The sequence below is a fragment of the Etheostoma cragini genome, chromosome 15 (genome assembly GCF_013103735.1).
Source record: "Etheostoma cragini isolate CJK2018 chromosome 15, CSU_Ecrag_1.0, whole genome shotgun sequence".
Lineage (NCBI taxonomy): Eukaryota > Metazoa > Chordata > Actinopteri > Perciformes > Percidae > Etheostoma > Etheostoma cragini.
Window position 1 is genome coordinate 23132377 of NC_048421.1, and position 18076 is coordinate 23150452.

Sequence of the window (18076 nt, forward strand, 5' to 3'; positions counted from 1 at the left end):
CCCCCCCCCCCCCCCCCCCCATGACGGAGAAGAGAGAGAAGAAAGAGAAGTGAGTGTCTTTAATTTAGAGGGATCCCGAATGCGTGAAATCCTTTATGCTATCTGGGTCACAGTGTGCCTTACAGGCTGAAGAAACACACACACACACACACACACACACACACACACACACACACACACACTGCTTGTTTCTTCCTTCCTTCATTGTGTGAGCATCTCTCTCTCTTACATGCTCTGCTGAGGGAGGTTATGGTGTTGTGAAAAGGCGCTATCAAAGAGTTAAAGCAAGCTCTCAGTGTCTGTCGACCCCTTAATATTTTACTTCTTGTTTTTCTTTTAAGTGAATTTAAGGGTACAAAAGTCATCTCACTCGACACTGTCTGACAGCACGATTCACGCTACATGGCCGAACGCACGTGAACACCGGCCGAAAGTACGTGGGCACTCCAAACGCTCCACCCACGCTTGTTGGACATGTTATTCCAGAACCATGAGCATGACTCTGCTGCTATCAGCCTCCACTCGGCGGGCTTTCCACAACAATTTGGCTTCGATTTATTTCTGGCTGCGGGGATATTCTTTCAGAATTCACACAGGAATGACCCCCCCCCCCTTCAATAGAAGTGCATGGTATAGTTATGGCTTGGGAAGGATTGCCATTGTGATTAATGCAAACGCAAGGCTGGGATCAACAGGGACAAACACCAGCTGTTGACACAAAGTAGAAAGCACTATCGTCTGCATATAATTGTATTCCTGAGCATTAAGATAACAGGCCTGAATCAAGAGAAACCGACCAGGACAAAGTATTCATGTATTCATATTTTTGGATATTTTAGCATACGGGTTGAAAGAAACATAGTGGAGTATCCGGCAGCAGTCCCAGAAGTGAAACATTGTTGATATAGACATGACCAAATGGGAATACATACGTGCAGTATGTTTACAGTCTGCAGGGTCAGAGGCCTGCATGTGGGTCCCCCATGCAGACCATTGTGGCTGCATTCTGTACGCATACTGTACGTTTTCCATTGATTACTGATTTTTTCCACCCTCTGTGCCTTTGTAGACCATGAATAAAGCAACTCCACGTTCGATGTAAACTGGTCTATGCCCCCCCATCAAGATTTTTAAATAGAGCCCGACCGATCAAGTATTTACTGATACAAATATTTGGTTATTTAAAGATATAGTAAAAAACATATATAGGTCTCACTAAAATAATATGATAACAATTTGTTTTATTGTCACTACACATCAAAGTATTTCAAATTTCTGATAAATAAATGCGTAAAAATGCACACTTAAGATATAAAACTTAACTTCCTTTGAACCAAAACACATACAACATACAAAAACCAAAATTAATCAGAGTGTTGCCAACATGGACGTTGAAGAGCGTCCTCTGGTGGACAGAGTATGCAACGTCATCACTAACAGGGACGTTGTAGCGCGTCCTCTGGTGGACAGAGTATGCAACGTCATCACTAATAGGGACGGTGTAGAGCGTCCTCTGATAGACAGACTAACAGGGACGTTGTAGAACGTCCTCCGGTGGACAGACTATGCAACACCATCACTAACAGGGACGTTGCAGAGCGTCCTCTGGTGGACAGACTATGCAACACCATCACTAACAGGGACGTTGCAGAGCGTCCTCTGGTGGACAGACTATGCAACACCAACACTAACAGGGACGTTGTAGAGCGTCCTCTGGTGGACAGACTATGCAACGCCATCACTAACAGGGACGTTTTAGAGCGTCCTGTGGTGGAGAGACTATGCAACACCAACATTAACAGGGACGTTGTAGAGCGTCCTCTGGTGGACAGACTATGCAACACCATCACTAACAGGGACGTTGTAGAGCGTCTTCTGGTGGACAGACTATGCAACGCCATCACTAACAGGGACGTTGTAGAGCGTCTTCTGGTGGACAGACTATGCAACTCCATCACTAACAGGGACGTCTTAGAGCGTCTTCTGGTGGACAGACTATGCAACGCCATCACTAACAGGGACGTGGTAGAGCGTCTTCTGGTGGACAGACTATGCAACGCCATCACTAACAGGGACGTTTTAGAGCGTCCTCTGGTGGACAGACTAAGCACCGCCATCACTAACAGGGACGTTTTAGAGCGACCTCTGGTGGACAGACTATGCCCCAGACATTTGACCTAATCCCAGCCAGCTTGGCAACCCAAAGGAATAGGGTTGTTTAAACATGCGTGGGGACAAATTTGAAGCATTAACCTCTTCATTCTCGTGAATTTTCATGCACCTATTTCTACCTTTTTCTGCATCAATTTATACTGGAAATATCTTTATGGATTTATGGTTTAAAAAGTGCCGATTGTATTAAAGTACACAATGCTGAGTCAACACACATGAATACATGAGCCCTCCTCTGTTGTCTTTTGTTAATGAAGTAACCTCTTCAAATGTGCATGTGGGACTTATTCATGTGAATGATAAAGTCAAGCATTTTAATTAATTAATAAACACCAGGACTGTAATAATTCAGATGTGTTTCAGCAAGATTTCTGCTCATGCTCAAAAACATCCTGCAAATTAAAATATACCCCATCCCATCTGTGTTCTTGTAATGATAATGTAAAATCACAATATTTATAAAAATCGTCCATCTGCACTATAGTCTGCTGTGCATTGTGTTATTGCTCTGCTGATATGGAAGTATCCATGGACATCAGTGTAGTTTGAAATGTCCTGGGGACGAAGACGCATTCGTTAGTGCATTTCCAGAAGTGCTGGGTACAATGACGCATCTATTTTTTTTTTCTCTTGCGTCATGTTTTGAAAGACACAGTCCTGTAGCTAACTAAGAAATAAGTAAATTCATAAAAACTTGGTTTAATGTACCTAAACAATGATCACCAAATTTCTCTCTCATATTGGTCCTCAAACCCACTGAAAATGGTCAAAAAATCGAACCCAAAGTCTTTTTATAATGGACGTTATCTGACGTTATACTGTGGGTTGACTCCCACGGTTCTCATGGGCTTTTAAGTCATTCCGTGAGAAAGCTTATAACGTGATTTAATGTACCTAAACAATGACCACAAAATGAAAAAAAGAGATTTTTTGTGGATTTTATTGGCTTGTGTAGCGCAATGTGTGTTATGAACTCTATATTTCTTTTTTTTGGACTCATGACGATATCTGATAGGTACGCGTATCCACCGTCCCCACCAAAATGCACGCCAATGGCAGTATCAAATTGTAGAGAAGCGGCTCTACGCATGCGCACACATGCACACACATGCACACACATGCACACGCATGCACATGCATGCACACAGAAGGGCGTCCATTATAATTTACTGTAGTTGCTCCACATACCGCAGGAGCCGCGCTGGTGATCTTCACAGAGAGAGAAGACAGAACAAGACACAGGGGTGTGCTGTGGGTAACTTTGGAGGCGGGCTTTCGGCTACCCACCCAATCAGAAATCAGAAACATCAGTGGTATTTTAGCTGCTATTTTTTCCATTGGCTGAACATGTTTTTGGAACTTTTATTGGCTGGGCATTATGAACTTTTGGGTTAGCTGAGGCCACCCCGCAAGTTAACTTTTAATTGGAGTTCATTAAATGGCAACTGTGACACTTGTACTGAAATTTCTTTCTTTTTTTTGAAATCATTAAAATGTCAAATTGTCTCATGTGATTGCAAGTTTGCTATTAATATCTTACAGTATAGCACATACCCCCCCACCACACACACACACACACACACACACACACACACACACTGGAAAAGAGGGTAAGGAAAGGTAAAAGAACAGAGATGTTTCCTAGACCTTCACTGATGGAAAGAAAATGTAATTAGTCAAGCTCTCTTTTTTCTGACATTTTGCCTCTCTCTCTCTCTCTCTCTCTCTCTCTCTCTCTCTCTCTCTCTCTCACTCTCTCTCTCACACGCACACACACACACACACACACACAGAATGGTGTTTTGCACAGTTCCTGGTTCCGGAAACGTTGTGGATGTAGTCCATATTTCTACTTTTGACAAAGGACGTGTTGTGTGTCAGTTAGATGTCAGTTTAAATAAAGCAGGGACACGTTGATGCTGTTAGCATCCGGCACATGATTTGACCTTACAGTACCACAGTAGTGTATTTAAAAACCCTTTTTTTTTTTAAAGTTGTGTGGCTATTTTGAAGCTCATTGTGACCTTTGACCTCTTTGGGATAAGAGGATAAAAGTCCAATGCGGCATCATATCCTTTATGAAATTATTTAAAGGAAACCAGAGCTCTAAAGCATGCTGTCAATTCAATCTCTGTGTTCCATGATCAAACTATTATAGTGCCACACATCCCTCTGCACACACACACAAACACACACAGCAGGGTGCACACTGTGTGTGTGTGTGTGTGTGTGTGCGCATCGAGTGACACTCAATACTTGACATTCAGTGATGGAAGAGCACTTAAAGCAATAATTGGAAATGTTCTTAGAGACAGAGCTGAGTATTTGCATGTGATTTGAGGGTATGGTGTGTGTGTGTGTGTGTGTGTGTGTGTGTGTGTGTGCAGCTCCATGCAAGAGAGAGAGAGAGCCTGAGTTATATTTATGGACTGAGCTGACACACACACACACACACACACACACAAGAAGAAAGCACAGACGTATGACCCCCATGGGTGTATTGACATCTCTCACGGCTGAACAAATGGAGCAGTTGAGTTGCGTTCACTGACATCGATCTGAAAACTGTTTAACATTCCATCTGTGGCCTCACCTGGGTTAGTCATAGACCACAGGGATATTATCTCTCTCTCTCTCTCTCTCTCTCTCACACACACACACTGACACACACACACTGCCACAAATACTCACTAGAGCAACCAAATGTGGATCAATCCGCAGCTGAAAAGAGTCCCAAATGCACTTTCCTTGTGTTTGAGTAACAAACGTAGAATACCAGCAGACTTATACTAAGTATTTGTATTACTGGTTAATTTAGGACACTCCAGGACTGTTGTCCTTTCTGAAAAGGTTCAGGACCAAACGGTGTGAGCTCATGCAGACGTGCCATTATTTGAAATATAGCTTTTAATATAGCTGGTTGTGCAGCTCTGTGTTAAGCCTCTTTATAAAGCAAAGCTTCTTTTTTCCCACCCAAATATTTATGCTGGTCAGGGGGTACTTGGGTGAAAAAAATGTCAATGGTGGTACATTATTGAAAAGGGTGGACTACTTAAAACACACGTACACTACACCGGGATCAACACACACCTTGCCACACCTTACAGGATTCAGTAACAAAGTCAGAATGAAGAGAAGAATATTCAACCCACCCTCAGCAGGCTGGATATATTTCCTCACACATGCACACAGGCAGGTCCAATCCAGTTCAAATACAGCCAAAGCTCATTTTTCCTCTCTTTCTCTCTTACACCCAAACACACCGGGCATTAACCAATATCTGCCATATCTGCTGACATGACAAAATGCTCATTTCTGTTGTAATGGTCCTTTTTTTGACCTGTCACTTTCTGATCTTTCCTTTATGTATTTTCACCTTAGCATTCCCTCTTTTGTTGTATCTAGTTTGCTTTTCTTTCCCGTGTTTTCATTCCCTTCCTTTTCAGTTTTTCTTTGTTACCTTTCCTTTCTTTTTCCTTGTCCAGATAGTCCTTACCATGAAGATGTATAGAAAAGACTATTTGAACAGATAGCATTTAAATGAAATCCAATAGAGGAGTCTCTCTCTCTCTCTCTCTCTCCCTCTTTCTCTCTCTCACACACTCTCTCTCTCTCTCTCTCTCTCTCTCTCTCTCTCCCTCTTTCTCTCTCTCTCTCTCTCTCTCTCTCTCTCTCTCTCTCTCTCTCTCTCTCTCTCTCTCTCTCTCTCTCACTCTCTGTCTACTTTCTGACACCATTGATCTTTATGTACTAATTTACCCAATTGTGTGGTGGATTGACACACTCACACACATGCACGCACACACACACGCACGCACACACACGCACACACACACACAGGTGTTGTCTGATGTGAGACTGTGATAGTTCAGTAATAATTGGTTGTAATTCTAGATAACATAAAGTATTAATATAAATTAAAAACACTGTTGTTGGCTGTGTATTACACTACTTCTCTCCACTTCTCATTCATCTTGCGTGTGTTACTGTAATGTGTGTGTGTGGGTGTGTGTGTGTGAGAGGCAGGATGATCAGCACATTAAAGGAAAGGCCAGAACCATATGTTAATTATGTAAATGATTGGCTTTAATCAGGCTCAGCCATGTAGCAAGTTAGTGGGTAGGGAGAATGTGTATTCAGCACAATCCCAATTAATATTCATCTGGAACTGTGTGTTTGTGTGTGTGTGTGTGTGTGTGTGTAGCTGTGGACTGACTGAGGATGAATTAATAGTTTGATGAGGGATGAAAGAGCTGCAGTGACTCGGTTCTGAACCCCATCTGTCTTCACCTCAGTCGCCTTTGAACATGCAGACGCACAGCTGTACAGAGGTGCATCTGTGGCCACTGAGAGGTGATTATTCCATATTTCAGCCAAACAAATGGGGTAAGTTGAATTTTAGCACATCGATAGCCATATGGGGGGGCCATACTGGAGGAGCATGGAGGTTGTTGGAGGTTGAAAACACTGGGATCTGTCCCAGCTGCCCAGAGACAAAAAGACAAAAGTTATTGTGTCCAGTGTATTAGCATTCACACCTTTTGTCCTCATATCACCAGAGAGCATAACTTGCGGTTCTAAATGCGTAAACCTTGTGAAACGGTTCCGGTTTGGTTAAGATAAAGCACCAAAACACTTAGTTACTAATTCATTCAGTTTCAGGTTAACACTTGTGTCTTAGGTTTCCACTATAACGTGATTTAATGGGGAAAAAAAGACATTTTTCTCATATTGTCTGTCTGAATATACCTGTGTCTTTAACCCTCCTGTTGTCCTCGGGTCAAATTTGAAAAGTGACAATTGTTGGAAAAAAACTACAAACAGAGGAAAATAACGTTATATTTTTTTAAATGCTGAAAAAGTGACAAAAGATAGATAGATAGATAGATAGATAGATAGATAGATAGATAGATACTGTAGATAGATGATAGATAGATAGATAGATAGACACTGTAGGTAGGTAGGTAGATAGATAGATAGATAGATAGATACTTTAGATACATGATAGATAGATAGATAGATAGATAGATAGATAGATACTGTAGATAGATGATAGATAGATAGATGGATAGACACTGTAGGTAGGTAGATATATAGATAGATAGATACTGTAGATAGATACTGTAGATAGATAGATAGATAGATAGATGGATAGACACTGTAGGTAGATAGATAGATAGATAGATAGATAGATAGATAGATAGATAGATAGATAGATAGATAGATACTGTAGATAGAAAGATAGACAGATAGATAGATACTGTAGACAGATAGATAAATAGATAGATGAAATATTCACCATTAGATATAAGGGTGTCTCAGAGCAGAACTTAGCGGCTGCTTAGGGCCCCTGAGGAAACTAGGGGGCCCCCGAACTATGTTCTAACCGTAGACCGGGGCCGGGACCTGTCTAACATTTCCTGATTCTGACAGACCTGGCAACCCTATGACAGTCAGTAGGGAAATATACAACGACAAGCAAGGATCAGCACGTTTGCTTGATCGAAAACGATGGCCTACGTGTATTGAGAAGCCCGCTGCCACCAACCTCAGCCCCCCCATCCATGGGGTTCTGGGGGAATTCCTGAGTAAATCTGCCAAATCCTGCTTTGAATGTCCCATAGTTGCAGTTTCTAGGCGGGCCAAAATGTATCACCTTAACCCCAACCTAAGTCGATACGATCAAAATTCAGGCCTTGAGATTGACATGATTTTAAGATCTCTAGTATACTTAAGCACCTGTAAATAGTCTGGTTCCTGGCCATGAAGACATCCATACACATACCTTCTTAGACTATTGTTAAGAATCCTTAACCATCATTGTAAATTGAACATGTTCTACATGTCAATGGGATCGACTAGACTCGACTGATCATTCAGTGTGCTTTGACCCCTTTTGGAAACAGAGAGCGCCATCTAATGGCTTCAGTACATAAAGACAATGCTTCATGAAGCTTTAACTGGCCATCGCATGGTGGGGTGTACACGTGCACGTGGATTCTCTTGTTTTGCTCCAGGCCCTCTGCACATTCATGAAGAGGGCTCCGGTTGCATAACTGTACTCCGAAATGTTGCTCGGCGTCGCGTTATGCAACTATACAGCAACATCCTGCTCAGAAGGGACATTCTGTCACCATAAAACCATGGACCACAAAAAGAACCCCACTCCATTTCTTACTTCATAAAAATTCAATCAGGAGAGGCATCTTTGCAGATATGGATATAGGATTAATTGTACAGCTTAAATTAAATGTACAAAGTCTTCGGCCATAGAAGAATATGGGTCAAATGATCAGTCTTTAATTTTAAAGGTAGATTTATTTGAAAATCCAGAAAAATCCAGAAAAATGCATGTCATAAATGTTATACATTTTATTTTAATGAAGGAAATATAGTTGTAGACAACCATCAGACCCCCCTGATGGAATCAGAAGACCAGACCGAAGGAGGCTCCGGATCTGTCAGCTGGAGTAGAGGACTAGAGGGGGAAGGGGGGGTGGAGGGTTGCATACTTTGCCTGCAACGAGAGCTGATAGCAAAGGGAGAAACAGATTAAAAGCAGGGCTAGGACTCTGCGATTCGCCGGTGCCGTTGTGTCAGGATTCTGATTGGTTTAGCGGGAAGGGGAACGCCTCCAACGGCTGATTGGAGTTAGGTATTTCATAGATTAAGAGTGAGGTCTCCCTGAAAGGATTTACACTGATGTACATTACAAAAACACCTTAATGCACCATTGGTTTGGGACTCTTTACAGTTGTGGTGGTGTAAGGGGGATTCTCTGAGTGACATAATTCAACACGTTTGACTGGTATGTGTAAAGGTGTATTTAAATAAAACACATTAATTACAATTTCATATCCCAGGCAAAGTCAAACTTGGATTTCCTATGTCATAGTTTCTGATCTCGGAATTTTGACCTATGGATTTTCTGACTGAAAACATTCAAATATTCACTTTTTTTCTCCAAATTTTGACCAGGATAATCATAATGAATATTTCCACTGGAAAAAAAGTGATTATCCAGATTTTTTTTTAATGTAATACATAAGTTGATTTTGGATTGTTATACTCTATGTGACATACATTATCAACTCAAAGGTCCACTTCCAAGACTTTCAACCACATCTTCCCGCCTTCATTCCACTGATGTAGACTGTAAAATGGAACAGAAAACTCAAAAAAGCTGGACCTTTGAGTTGTTATTTTAATTCAGTCTTAATTTTTGTCATTTGGAACATTTCATGCAATTTATTTCCTGTCATGCAGTACGTGGGCTACCATATATTTCCACTCACGTCTGCCAGAGCAACTTTGATGTGAACACACGGATGAGTGTTTTCAGATATTTTGCATTCGTCAGCTGAGAGACAGCAGAGAGGAGGACGGTGCAGGTGGGCATCACTTTAACTCTGTGAGGGACGCGGATGTGTGTCTGTGAGGGGTCCAGGTGGCGGGCCTCGTAGGTCACAGGTGGCTTTTCAACAATTCACCCAAAAATTTACAAGGACCCAACAGTTCTAGTAGTTTCCTCACCCACCACACTGAGCACAAAGGGGAACATAATGGCTGCCAACCAACTGAATTACAAATGAAAGAAAGAGACAACTTTGTCATACATATTACATACATCATTAGAATAAATGTGTTGACAAACTAAAATATTGACTCTCTGGTTCAAGTCCCCCGTTCGGACCCAAAGTACGGAGTGTGGACCGGTGGCTGGAGAGATGCCAGTTCACCTCCCGGGCACTGCTGAGGTGCTCTTGAGCAAGGCACCAGACACCCCCGTCAACCGCTCAGGGTGCTAGTCCAGCACTGGCAGCCCACGCACTCTGACATCTTTCCAGTAGAGCATGTGTGTGTATTTCAGGACTGTGAGTGTAAATCAATAATGAGTATAAGAAATATGAAATAATTAACTGCTGCAGAGTCATCAGCTTACTGGTAGCTGAAGAACAGAGATCATGATGAGAATCATGTAAGTACATGTTTGAAAAAGCAGCCATTTTAATAACTTGCTTGGGGTTTTGTGCTAAGAGTTGTAAGGGCGTACCACCTGCTTGCGATATTAGTACCAAAGCGATGAAAAAAAAAAAAAAACTATTATATTAAGTGTAAAATATGAAAAAAACTGGGGTGTGTGCAGGAGGGTGATCATTTTTCTGCTGTTGAATATTGACTTATAAGGATCTTTGTGTGTGTGTGTGTGTGTGTGTGTGTGTGTGTGTGTGTGTGTGTGTGTGTGTGTGTGTGTGTGTGTGTGTGTGTGTGTGTGTGTGTGTGTGTGTGTGTGTGTGTGTGTGTGTGTGTGTGTGTGTGTGTGTGTGTGGCGCTGCTGCAAAAGTGCTTGCATCGGCAGGTTCATCCTGAGAGCCTCTCAAATCAAATGACAAAGAATAATGTGGAGAAAAATGCTGAGGTCGGGAAGACACACACACACACACACACACACACACACACACACACACACATGCATACTGTCAAGTCCCAAAATTTGAACATTTGTATCTCTCCAGAGCACATTATCCGTTTGAATTCAAAATAACTATTTCATTTTTTCACAACTCTAATAGGAACCATAATTATGTCTAAACATTATGATATGAGCAAGATGATTTATGGGATTTTCATAAAGATTTCTGGACATATCAGATTCCACTGTCATGTCCTTACAATGTGCAGTTACCTGCTGTTCAAGCTCCATGCTTGTAGCTTTACTATTATTATTTGTGTCTTATTTTTTATTTGATATGTAAATTATCTTAACATCTATAGGATTAAGTAACATCTGTAAAGGGCTTAAATTACGTAATAATTTATTTCACATATGTAATGTACTCACCTACTTAATTTAACCCTTGTGTTGTCCTCCCAGTTCAAAACAGACTTTTTTTCATCCCTTTTTGAACATTTTCTTAATTTTTGTAACACTACCATCAGTATACTGTACAGTGTACACATCACTAACATCAATAGATTATTAGTTTTACTTTATATTTTTTGGGAAAATAAAACACCGAAATTCAATAAAGTACTGAAGTGATCCTTCATTAACTTGCAAGAAGCGTTACATGGAACCATCCATGTAGTATTTGGACAGTTTGCATGAAAGAACCCCAAATTTCGGATGTAGAAACTTCAAAATAAGACAAGCCCTGGACAACAGGAGGGTAAAACCCAGTGGGTCGCCGGTGACCCGGTTACGGTAGTTGGAACGTTAACGCATCGTTCTGTTTATCCAGAAACAGCTCTGCGCTAAACCCACCAGACTCCATTTAAAAAAAAAACAACACTACTTTTAGCGTGTGTGTATTTTTACATGAAAATGGTAAACTATGTGGTTTTAGTTTTTTTTTTCAACCAAACGTAGTGTTGTGATGGCTGGAAATATGGGAAGACGACCCAAAATGGCTTTTCATAGTTATGTTTTGTTTCTGTTAACATTGAATGAAGTGCATTTTACGATATCATTACTGTTTATTTACATGGAGTCATTGAATGCAACTTAGCGGATGTTTTTGTTTGTAAAAAGGATCTTATTCTTTAAAAGAAAGGTCGACCTCCTTAGAAATCCTTTCATAATGTTGTCGGACACTTAGAATATTAATCTGAGTCTGTCTGTGCCAAAACAAGCACTAACGTGAAGGTAAACACAAGCTGCACAATTGCCCCATTGACTTCCATTGTAGCTTGTTTCTCCGCCGCCGACTTTGGAGGTCTCTCTTAATCCTGGACCGATGAAGGCATAACAGAGATAAGTCTCTTGTTTGAGAAAAAAGATGATCAGCCACGTGTGAATGGATGCCAGGGGCTTTGAGTAGAATCACAGAAGTGAGTAAAAGCATTTAGCACCATTTGGTCAGTCTGGCATGGTTTCAGAGGCTTGGGGACACCAGGGACACCACAAACTAACCACATCCTAACCCTATAAGCTTATGCCTGAAACATGCATTTATAAGGTGTAGAAGGCACGTGTGGTGTTTTACAGAGTGTGCCATAAAGCAGCGTTTAACCATGTCCGGGTGTCGCTGGTACATATGAGGAGGTGTAATCTGGGAGAAAATGTGTTTCCCCTGAACGTAATTGAGAATGCAATTTAGTGTGGGAATGTAATTTTTTAGGGGACAGGGTTGGACTGGTGTGTGTGTGTGTGTGTGTGTGTGTGTGTGTGTGTGTGTGTGTGTGTGTGTGTGTGTGTGTGTGTGTTTTACTGTGCCACAGTCCAGCTTTGTGGAAGCGGTATGACAAATAGGACCTGTCAGCTCAAAGGGGAGAGCGAGAGAGTGTGAGAGAGAGTGAGAGAGAGAGAGACGGCACTGATGATTGATTACTACAGTCTTCAGTGAAGGGAGAGAGAGAGAGAGAGAGAGCGAGAGAGAGAGAGAGAGAGACACTAACACTGAGAAGAGGTGCTGATGGTAACGATTTGTCCCACCAGACTGAAGCAGCAGATACAGAGTGTGCGTGGATGCCGGTTGTCCTCGGTGGACGGAGGACGGTAATTAGAAACCGCTAACGCATTAGACCACAGACACACAAACAATTACAGAAAGGCAGAGACCAAAGAAATGAAGAAAAGAGAAGGAATCAAGAGCAGAGCACACATTGTGCAGTCATATCTTCAATACAAAATAAAGCTTCTGAATCGCGAGAGACGTTTCTAGCACAGCAACAGTGTAGTTTGACACATTAGCGGGTCGCTATCAACAGAAACAACAGGTCTTACTGTCAGTCCTTTAGCATCGAAGAGCAAATCCAGTTCCAGAGTCTACCATTTATTTTACATTGCAACAGTTCCCAAGGTTATTTCAATTCCACCTTTTGCCACACTAGCAGTGCCAAATAATGGCAGTGTTGCTGTGTCCATCCATCTCCAGCTGCAGGCCATGAAATAGCCATGTTTTCTATTCATAGCAGACCGCTGTCAGAGGCTAATACCTGTTCCAACAAGACCTGGGTCTGCAACTAATTCCAAGTGTCACACCAGAACGAATGTACACATATCTGCTAGACACAGCAGTGGACCTTCGGTTCGTTACAAGTGTTGGCTACAGGGAAAAGTGGAGATTCAATGTGGTAGGAAGTGCATGCAAAACTCTGTGACATCATGGGATCTTATGAGAAGTGCATGCAGGAAAGATGAGAAGGTTGTCATTGGCTGACTGTGTCTACCATAGGGGTAAAGTGGGATTCTGTAATGGCTCAGAAGGTTAATTCAACATCTGCATACATATATATCTCAGTAAACATAGGGTTACCCAACGTCCTCTTTTGCCCGGACATGTCCACTTTTCACATACTCTCCGGCGTCCAGGGGGGTTTATAAAATCATAAAAATGTCCGGTTTTCACTGTTTTTCATGGGACCATTAGCATTAAGCGTGTACTTAAATTGACTTGCGCTTTGCACACAATACTACGGTAATTTCTTACGTGACGTAGTTCCCCAGAAGCTGCCTTATATGTAATATATTTTATTATATATCCTTTATGCTATTTGTTTCAGTGTCTAATAAAGGTGTTGGAGATCTCAAAGCTCACGTGGACACCTGATCTTATTACACTGGAAAAGTTTTCAGTTGACGCTGGATTTTAAAATCCAAATAAATGAATAACCCGCAGTAGGAAATAAATATAAATCTCTATGCAATGAAGACAAACGTGACAATGCGGCGTTCCACATAGGAGATGGAGCATCTGCAGCATGGAATGCCACGCCCAGTTGATTAGCTAATTAGTTCTGAATCTGCAGCTGAATTATTATGTAGGATTACTAATTTACATGAGCGCGTGGCAGAGGGAAAATGTTGGATTCTGTATCTGCATTTCTTTTTCTTTCAGTTTTGTTTTTAGACATTTCCCACCCCAACATACATAACTTGTGTCAAGAAACAGGATTTTTTGCATGCGTGTGTGTGTGTGTGTGTGTGTGTGTGTGTGTGTGTGTGTGTTTTTGTGGTCCAGTAATGTATTGGACAAGGAAGGGTTGGTTGTGTACAAGCCAATCAATCAGACAGACTGAAGAAAAGCAAACACACACACACACACACACGTGCACACTTGATGAGAGAAATCAATCACTAAAGGAGATAGTCCGAGTCGGAAACACTCTCTGTGTGTGTGTGTTTGTGTGTGTATGTGTGTGTGTGTGTGTTTCTCGCTCTCTGCTCGCTGTGATAAGTGGGTTAAGCTCCTCTGGGTTAATTAGACTGTTTCAGATGTGACTAATTTTCTGGCTGCAGGCACCACAATATGCTAAACACCTTCCAAGTGTGTGTGTGTGTGTGTGTGTGTGTGTGTGTGTGTGTGTGTGTGTGTGTGTGTGTGTGTGTGTGTGTGTGGGAGGGGGGCCCTTGACATGTGTGTGTGAGATAACACATTATTAAGCCATAAGCTCGACATTGTTAAATGTTCAGTTTGTCTGTCTTCTCGTCCATAATTGATGTGTTTATTATTGCGTCTTATCATTTTAGTTAAATTTTTACACTCTTACAATGTCTGCCCTCAGAGTGGAGTTCAATCAATCAATCAATCAATCAATCAATCAATCAATCGAGATCCAGCAGGTCTGCTTTCACAGGTCACTCATATGGAAGTACATGTTAAATGTGCAATTATCTCACTTTATGGATAAAAAAATTAGGAAATTTGAGGACTCAACATGGAAGCTTTTTAATAAGAATTATTTACAAAAAGTACAAGACCAAAACCTTTTGTGGCTTTCCCCAATAATTTTGCCACTTCTTCAATGTTTGTCCACTTTTACTTTTTTTGTGTTTTTCTTCAAGTTTTTAAAGTTTTTTTGTCACTCGATTTGACATTTGTTCACATGCAGTCACTTTTATTGACATTTTTCTCTTCTTTTTTTTACACTTTTGTTAAAGTTCATCTACTATTTTTTTCTCCAAATGCTATATAATTGACAAAAATGAAAGTAGTGAACTTATTATTTATTTAACTTGTGAAGAGCCATATCCATATATAACTTTTTGGAAAAAAGGAGGAGGGTTAAACATATTAATAATGTGGGTAACAGACACACATACAAATATGCACACACACGATCACACGCACATTCTGTACATACAGAGGCGTCCTGCTTTATTAGACAGATGGATTATTTTTTATAAAAAATGAATGACGGAGCAATCTTTAGCACCTTTTCCAGACCAATGTCAAAAAATGCTTCACAAAAACAGGTTCAGGTACTTATACTTCACTCAAGTACTTTCCTTTTAAGCTTTACTAGCGCGTACTTTTACTTTTGATTGTGCATTTTGCTGCTTATGCTTGAATTACAGCTGTGCATATGAGACGTTTCACTTTAAATTGTGTATTATTTATTATTATTATTATTATGTGGCATTACTCAAGCCAAAGATCTCAAAACTCCAACATGTACTTGTTCCATGAAGTTCACATGGAACTGTGGACCATACCGGTCTGGCTCCAAGTTTTAGCTCCTTAATGACAAATCATGCAAACTCGAAAATAAAATAAAATATTATTACAGATTAATTTTCCCCCGGCCAATGGCTGCTTTCCTTTCATTTCTGGGATTTAAGAGGTCATGTGCCAACCTGGTGAGGATGCTGCCCAGTATATTCTGTCATTTCATGTCCTATTCTGATTGGTTCGTTTGCATACAATGAAACATTAAGAGAATTTGCTCCAAACAATAAACAATATTTTACAGTGTTAAAATAAAAGCTAAATAAGCCGTATAGCTAAAATATGTAGTTTTTATTTCCATTATTTTCCATTCCCATAGCTCTGTCTCCTTCCCTTGTCTCTTGCTTTCTCAGTTCAATATAAATTGCTTTATTGGCATGAATGTTAGAAATAACAAAATATCAATATACAGTAAAATTGCTAGTGTCAAACGTAAGAAAGAAAACAAAGAAAACATAAATGTCTCTCTGAATTTCATTTTCATGTTGCTTTATTAGCATGGCAACAACAATGAGTAAATACATCTGAAATCAACAGGATACTTATGATGTAATTGCAGATAATAACATTGAAACTATAGAAAAATAGAAAAATATTAATGATAATAGATGAAATTCTCTATTTAGCTGCTTTTATTTTCCCATAATAAAAAGGAAGCTGTTTGTCTTCAGTGTAGGTACCTGGTACCTCACCTCTCTCTCTCTCTCTCTCTCTCTCTCTCTCTCTCTCTCTCTCTCTCTCTCTCTCTCTCTCTCTCTCTCTCTCTCTCTCTCTCTTTCAGTTTCTTTCCCTCTGGTTGAGTGCGAGTAGGGGTGGCTGAGGTTAACAGTTTTTTGAGCAATGCATGCAATCTATCATGTGTCATCCTGAAGGCACGCACACACACACACACACACACACACACACACACACACACACACACACACACACAAAGACGCACACACAGAGTCAGGGCATGTGATCCCAGAGCAGTATATTTAGTATGACAGGGTCACTGCATCACTCGGGTCATTACTATACACTTGCAGAGAGAGAGAGAGAGAGAGAGAGAGGGAGAGAGAGACACACACACATTGATTTCAGATCCCTTCCATCCACTTTATCCTACTAGCCAACAAACATATATCTGCTGTAATACTTGATGCTAAATTCAATAAACACATGTTTTAGGTGGGTTCGATGTTCTGATGTTCTACATGTCTCTGATAGTCCTGTAGTCACCATGAACACACACACACACACACACACACACTAGTTTATTCTGGCTCATTCCCATGCACACCGTGCCGCTGCCAGAAACACTCGGCACCTAATGTGGATTCATCCGCCGCTCGGAATAGTCCGAGACCTTCAGTAGCGTTTGATAAAAACTTCAGTGACTAGCATGTAGGATTTATTTATTTTTAAATTGAAGATTGCTATCTTCAGTAGGAAGCTGAGAGCCACAGGGCAACAAAGTCAGACAGTATTGCCAGATTGGATCTTTTGATGGGATTTGGTGAGCCTTGTCCTTTTTTGTGAATTACTTAATAAAGACAAATATCAGAATGTGGGACCGTCCACACCGACCTCAAAGAAGGAGCATTCTGGGTAGGGGACTGCTAATCAACAATCCATCTTTAAAAAAGATCTTGTTTTCTACTTGTTGTGCAGCTGTTTGTCCTTGTTGTTGTTAAAATCACATTTAATTGGAAATTCCCATATTCTACATTCTACCTGATTACACCTGAATGTTACATTCTGCTTAAATATTAATGCTTGGTGTCTTTGTTTTCTCTCTGCTGGACATCATGAATGCATTTTGCTCCATAAAGGTAAGACCAAATCCATTTTCTGCTTCCTTCTTCACACTCTCTGTCTCTTGCATCATGTCATCGCTGGGCTTTCACCATGTCTGACATCTACTTATTGATTGGCTGACTGGTTAATGCGGATGTCATAGTCTTCAGGCGGTTTTGATGGCAGATGGCAGACTGAAATACTAGCTGGGCTTGAAGTAAAAAAAAAAAAAAAAGGCTCCGCTTACAGTAAATGTCAACCACAAACTGGAAAACACTCCATCTTTCTATTAATAATCATGTATGCTTTACATATAGAAAAAGGTATTGTATCGTTAAAACAAGCAGGACCACCATTTCTACGGGTACCCTTGACGGAGACCCTTTACCCTCAAAAGCTCCGATGGACAGTCTCCAGATGTGTGTAACAGTAAATGTGTTTAGTAGGAAATGCTTTGATTGCATTTTCTAATGACATATGAGGAAATATTAAAGGTTAACAATTACTTATTTAAATCTGGACCATATGTTCCTAGGTTTTTTTGTCTAAGTGACAAAATTAAATCTATTGAGCCCCCCTACAGGTTACTATAAAGAGCCCCCCCCCTACAGGTTTCTCTATGGAGCCCTCCTACAGGTTACTAGATAGAGCCGCCCCCCCCCCCACACACACAG

At 40.8% G+C, this 18076-nt stretch overlaps 1 protein-coding gene across 14 annotated transcripts in view; it reads left to right on the forward strand.

Moving 5' to 3' along the window:
• The window catches only part of rbfox1 (RNA binding fox-1 homolog 1), a 257014-nt gene that overhangs the window by 158283 nt on the left and 80655 nt on the right, over positions 1 to 18076 (forward strand). The gene's annotated exons all lie outside the window — the stretch shown is intronic.